Below are 7,302 nucleotides of genomic sequence, written 5' to 3'. Positions count from 1 at the left end.
CACTCGGTACGGGCATTATGAGTTCTTGGTGATGTCATTCGGGTTGAAAAATGCCCAGCAGCTTTTATGGATTTGATGAATCGAGTGTTCAAGCCTTACGTGGATTCCTTTGTGATAGTCTTCATTGATGATATTTTGATCTATTCTCGCAGCCGGGAGGAGCATGAGCAGCATCTGAGAGTTGTTCTTCAGACTTTGAGAGATAGTCAGCTGTATGCCAAATTCTTAAACTGTGAATTCTGGTTGAGTTCAATTACATTCTTGGGTCACGTTGTTTCAGCAGAGGGTATTCAGGTGGATCTGAAGAACATAGAGGCAATCAAGAACTAGCCTAGACCCACGTTAGCTACAGAGATCCGGAGTTTCTTGGGTTTGGTAGGCTATTACCGCATTTGTGGAGGCGTTTTCATCTATTACAGCTCTGATGACCAGGTTGACCTAGAAGGGTGCCTAGTTCAGGTGGTCGGACGAGTGTGAGGCGAGCTTTCAGAAGCTCAAGACAGCTTTGACTACGGTGTCGGTGTTGGTTTTGCCTACAGGTTCAGGGCCATATACTGTTTATTGTGACGCATCTCGTATTGGACTTGGTGCAGTGTTGATGTAGGATGGAAAGGTCATTTCTTATGCTTCGCGACAGTTGAAGATTCATGAGAAGAATTATCCAGTTCATGATTTAGAGTTAGCAGCCATTGTTTACGCGCTGAAGATTTGGAGGCACTATTTATATGGCGTGTCATGTGAGGTGTTCACGGGTCACATGAGTCTACAGTACTTGTTCAAGCAGAAGGAGATAAATTTGAGGCTGAGGAGGTGGTTGGAGCTATTAAAAGATTATGATATCACCATCTTATACCATCCGGGGAAGGCCATTGTAGTGGCCGATGCATTGAGTAGAAAGTCAGTCAGCATGGGCAGTCTTGCATATATTCTTGTCGGTGAGAGACCACTTACTTTGGATGTTCAAGCTTTAGCCAATTAGTTCATGAGGTTGGATGTTTTTGAGCCTAGCCATATGTTAGCTTGCACAATTGCTCGAGGTTAATTTTTGACTTTTTGGGGAAATCATTGGAAAACCTATTTTCATGCATTAGAATTGATTTATTTAGCATTTCTTAATATTATTAAGTAAGTTGTGGCTAGATACAAGCAAATTTGAAGTGGAATCGAGAGGTAAAGCGGTAGTTGAGGCTTGAATTATGTTTATGGTATTGAGGTAAGTTTTTGGTCTAACCTTAGTTTGAGAGAATAGGAGTCGTGGTCTTATTTGCTATGTGTTAATTATTGAGTACAACATATAGGTGTGGTGACGAGTATCTATACGTTGGTGTCAAGCTTGCCCGTGAGTCTTATACTATGATTGATGTGACTCCGTTTTGTATAGTCCATGCTTAATATGATGATTTCTAATGTTGAACAAGGCTTATGGAAATATTCTTGGTAATTGAATGTTGTAGAGCATTAGATCAAGTTGAGAATTGAGTTGTGAAGTAATTGTGGAAAAGAGAAGACGTTTATGATATTGTCTCCCTTGCCGAGATGTTATTGCTTTTGATATTGTTTCCCTTGCCGGGATGTTATTGTTCATGACACTATTTCCTTGCCGGGATATTATTGTTATACTATTGTTCCTTTACCAGGAAACTATTGTGATTTTATTGATTCCCTTGCCCGAATTGCTTTGTGATTGTTGCTTGGGTAAGGAAGAGTGTAAAAGCACGAAGGGTGATGTCGTGCGTGATATTTGTGAGAGAGTGTTAAAGCACGAAGGGTGATGCCGTGCCGATATTGTGATTGTAAGAGCACGAAGGGTGATGTCGTGCCATGATATGAGTGATAATGCACGAAGGATAATGACGTGCCATGATTATGTGAGGTAAAAGCACGAAGGGTGATTCCGTGCCGAATATATTGATTCTTATGGTGACGACGAGAGTAAAAGCACGAAGGGTGATGTCGTGCACTTGTCAATAATTTCCTTATTCTTTCTTATAGTTGAATTTTTGTATTCCGTATGCTGCTTTACTGAATTTCTGTTTGTACATGATATTCCCTCGAGCATATTTCCCCTTCCCATCTTTAACTGCTAGTTTCTGTCATTATTATCTGCTGTATATGATATAACTGCACAGGTTTATTTGGTAGTCTTGTCCTAGCCTTGTCACTACTTCGCCGAGGTTAGGCTCGAAGCTTAGTAGCATATGGGATCGGTTGTGCTTATACTACACTCTGCACTGTGTGCAAATCTCGGTGCTGCAGCTTTTGGACCATAGTGAGGTTGCTGCTTCGAGTCCATAAGGAAACTCGAGGTAGTCCTGCAGGCATCCGCATGCCTTGGCATCCACTTCCTATCTAGTTTTTCTTCTGTTCTTTACTATTTCAGAGACATACATGTATCTATTTTTGTTCGGACCCTATTTGTAGTATTCTTAGATAGTCTATGAGATTGTGACACCAGTTCTGGGTGGTTTATGTTATGGATTTGTATCGGTATTAGCTTAAATTGTTAAATTTTATTCTTTCGCTTTGATATTTCTGCTATTTATAAAATGTTAACTCGCAATTGTTAAGGGAATAAAAATAATAAGGGTAAAATAATTGGAATAATTGGCTTGCCTAGCGTTCACTAGTAGGCGCCATCACGACTTCCGAGAGTGGAAAATTCGGGTCGTGACAAATTCTCTCTTACAAGGTTAGAAAGGAAACTTACCTCGCTCTAAAGTTCCATAACTGGCTCCCAAGCCCTTCCGACGGCTCAAACCGATGCCCAACGCTCCAAAACTAGTCAATAATGAGGCAAACTCATTAATACATACTCAATTACTCATTATAATCTTATTTACAACAATTCCCAACTTCGCTTGAAAAGTCGATAAAATCACCCTCGGGCCCACGTGCCCGGATTCCAAAAGTTTTTGAAGATAAACTTTGCCCATGACATCACGGACTCTAATTTATAATTTTTTCTCAATTCCATGTCCAAAATTCATGGTAAAAATCCAAATATACAAGATTCTAGGTTTTTCCATCAAAACCCCAATTTCAACTAGTTTCCATGTTCAAATCTATGTAAACTCATGTATTTAACTCAAAATTGTGAAGAAAGCACTTAACCCATTATGATTGATGAAGATGGCACTCCAATGTGCTCCAAAATCGACTCACATGGGTGAAAATGAAATGAAATAGAGCCAAACCCTCGTTTTTAAAGAAGACACTGCCAGCCCCGACTTTCGCACCTACGGTCACTTGAACGCTTCTGCGGTTCCGCAGGTGCGGCCCAACTATCGCTTCTGCAGTCTAACCCCTAGCTACCCATTTCCGCTTCTGCGGCGAGATGAACGCATATGCGGTCTCAACACTTCCCCACCAAACTGCATATGCGCCCCTTTGGCCGCTTCTGCAGCTCCGCACCTACAGCCAAAACCTCGCAGGTGCGGTTACACTAGATGAGAGCAGGCTTACCAAATCTTCATAAGGCCGAATTCAATCCATTAACCACCCGGAATCCACCCGAGGATCCCGAGACCCCGTCCAATCATGCCGACCAGTTCCAAAACATAATGCAGACTTGCTTGAAGCTTCAAATCACATCAAACAACGATAAAACCATGAATCGCACTCAAATTCAAGCTTAATGAACTTTAGAACTTCAAACTTCTACATTCATTGTTGAAACCTATCAAATCATGTCCGATTGACCATAAATTTTGCACACAAGTCATAATTGGCATTATGGACCTACTCCAACTTCTGAAATCTGAATCCGACCCCGATATCAAAAAGTCCACTTCTGGTTAAACTTCTCAAAAACCTTCAAATTTCTAACTTTCGCCAAAAGACTCCAAAATGACCTACGGACCTCCAAATCCACTTCTGAACGCGCTCTCAATACCGAAATTACCATACGGAGCTATTTTTAGACTCGGAATTCCAAACAGACATTGATAACATTGAAATGCACTTCAACCCAAATTTGTAAAATTCTACCAAAATGCTAACTTCCACAATAGGCGCCGAAACGCTATCGGTCATCCAAAACCCGATCCGAACATACGCCCAAGTCCAAAATCATCATACGAACCTGTTGGAACTTTCAAATCCCGATTTCGAGGCCGTTTAATCTAAAATCCAATCTTAGTCAATTCTTCCAATTTAAAGTTTTCGGAATGGGAATTTTCTTTCCAATTCAATTCCGAACTTTCCAAAATTCAATCCTGACTACGCGTACAAGTTATAATACCTGAAGTGAAGTTGCTCATGGCCTCAAATCGTTGAACGACGCGTTAGAGCTCAAAACGACCGGTCGAGTCATTACATTAAAATATATTTTTCTTTGTACATTATTTATCTTTTATCTCTATCTTTACTTCTTATGATTCCATGTATTTGCTTTTATTTTATTTTTTATTTATTTTATTATTCTATTTTTAAAACAAAACCTCCTAATATTAGAAATAATGAGTCATTAACAAACTTGACATATAATGAGTGATGCAATTAACGTAAAATTTTATTGTTGAATGTGGTTATAAACTTATCATGTGTTCCTAGTCTTAAGTTGTAGTGGAACCTACTATTATTATGTTAGAATTTGACATATGTTAAATTATTTATTTATTTTTAAATTTTAAAATTGTGTTATATTCATTGTTCCAATTTACTTGTTTTAGTAGTATTCGCTCACATTATATGTTGTTCATTTTTTAGTAAGAATTGATAGATTAGTTTTATCAAACATTTGAATAATGTTATGACATTATATTTATAAATATTAATTTTATTTTATTAAACATGAATTCCACAATATTCTTACAAAATATATATAAATTATTTATAAAATATTAGTTATAAAAATATGATTACTAATTAATGTATATGCACGAAAAAATATATATTTTAAATACAAAATATAATATCATTTATACTTATAAAAATTTATGGGCACATATTTATTATATTAACTTTTAAATTTTGATAATTACTTAATTTAAAATTTAATCTAACTGTGGAATTACACTTGTGCAATCAAACAGTAAACTTGTAATTATACTGTAATTATACTATGACAAATAAATAGGTCGTTGTAATTACACAACTGTATATTTACTAGGTTGTGCAATTACTACGATAAGTATTTGATGTCACGACCCAAATCCCGGTCGTGATGGCGTCCAACACACTACTAGGCAAGCCCGACCATTATTCAACACTTAACCCAATTTATCAAAAATAGCGGAAAGAAATATCAATTAAGCCAGATTAAAGTACTGAAGATTTTAACAAAATACACAATATAATCTCACTAGGACCCGGTGTCACGAATCACACAATACAAAATACACTATATTGAGCCATCCATATTTATTTATCGTCGACGACGCTCACTGGGGGTGTGTACAGACTCCGGAGGGGCTCCTACAGCCCAAGCGCAATTTCTTGGTCAGTCATTGTTACCTGACCGGTCAGCCATTGTTACCTGACCAATTTATATCATACAGTGCCATTGTTACCACTGTTCAAGTATATCATCCAGTGTCATTGTTACCACTATTTCAAGTATATCATACAGTGTCATTGTTACCACTATTTCAAGTATATCACACAGTGTCATTGTTACCACTGTTTTAAGTCACTTTATAATCAGTCCAGAAAATAATATAATAAGCCCCTTGGGCATTTACAAAACAGAAGTTCTCATCCCGGAATACATTTAAAAATATCATTTAAGTTTTCAACACTTAGAATTATGGCTGAGTTTACAAAACAGCATTTAAAACTTTGGACTGAAATTAAATGATATGCAAATCATGCTAAGAAGTAATATCAATCCTCTAAGGAGTTTACAAATTGGCACAAGGCCCCAAACATGGCATCAAGCCCAGTAATATCAATGAAGTATGTGTATCAATCACCAGTATAGTATAAACATCACACGGGATGGACCAAGTCACAATCCTCAATAGTATCCGACCCCGCACTCGCCATGGAGTGCGTGTCACGCCTCAATATAGTGTTACGATGTGAAAGTCCGGGGTTTCAAACCCTCAGAACAACATTTACATCTATTACTCACCTCAAGATGACCAAAAGTCTACTCTACGATGCCCTTTCCTTTCGAATCGACCTCCTCGCGCGTCGAATCTTGCCAAAACCACAAGGAATATATTACAATATGCTAAAGGAATATAACCCAATCGAAAAGACTCGAAAAATATCGAAAATCACGAAATTTGCAAAACCCGAGCCCTGGGCCCACTTCTCGAAAAATTACGAAAGTCACATCACCGGATTCCTCGTCTCGCCACGAGTCCGTACATATAAAATTTACCAAAATCGGAGTTCATTTGACCACTCAAATCACCAAATCTTATTTTCAAATCCCTAGGCCTAAATCCTCAAATTTTCTACAATTTTCATGCTCAAATCCATACATAATTGATGTACTTAACTCAAAATAGGTGGGGATAACTTACCTTCACATTTATGATGAAAATCCCCTCTTGAAGCTCCCCAAAAATCGTCCTTACTTTGAAGAAATGAAGAAAAGTGAGCTAAATTCGTGTATAAAAGAATCTGTCTGTGCTTCGTCGAGTTGTACCTTGCACTTGTGCTATACAAGTTGTACATCCTATTAAAATTGTTCCTTGTCGGACACCTTCTGTTTAAACACCCATAACGTCTTGTATAAATATCCAAATGACAAACGGTTTTAAGATTTAGAAACTAGACTCAAAGATCTTTAATTTGATAGGTTGTACACCATATAACTCTTTATATATCCCGAGATATGAGCTTCTAAAGTGCATCGTAAATTCTGCCGAAATTGCTCCAGCAGCCCTTTTCGATCCATCGTAACTTTCTGAGATGATATCCAAATCGCGAATGGTTTAACTTTCCGAAAACTATAATGTATGGGCTACAATTTTCGTGTTTTGCACTTTTTCTAATTTCTTATATATTACAAGATATGAACATCCAAACTGGACTACTTGCACCTAAAATTTTCTGGGCACAGCAGAATTTTCTGCAATTTTCTGCAATTTTTCCTAAGTCCGAAATCACTCCGAGACACCTCCGAAACACTGACTCAAAAACATCACACGAACTTGCTCGAGCGATCAAATTTCCAAAATAACATCAAAATCAATGATTTGTGCCTTAAATCCAAGAATTCTTTCAAATTTCATAAACTTTCAAATTTTCCAATTTAAGGCCGAAACCCATCAAACAATGTCCGTTTGTAACCAAACTTTACAGGAAGCGCTTAACCAACATATATGACCTGTACCGGGCGTCGGAACC

The sequence above is a fragment of the Nicotiana tabacum genome, chromosome 6 (genome assembly GCF_000715075.1).
Source record: "Nicotiana tabacum cultivar K326 chromosome 6, ASM71507v2, whole genome shotgun sequence".
NCBI classification, from domain to species: domain Eukaryota; kingdom Viridiplantae; phylum Streptophyta; class Magnoliopsida; order Solanales; family Solanaceae; genus Nicotiana; species Nicotiana tabacum.
Note: the sequence above shows the minus strand (reverse complement) of the source record.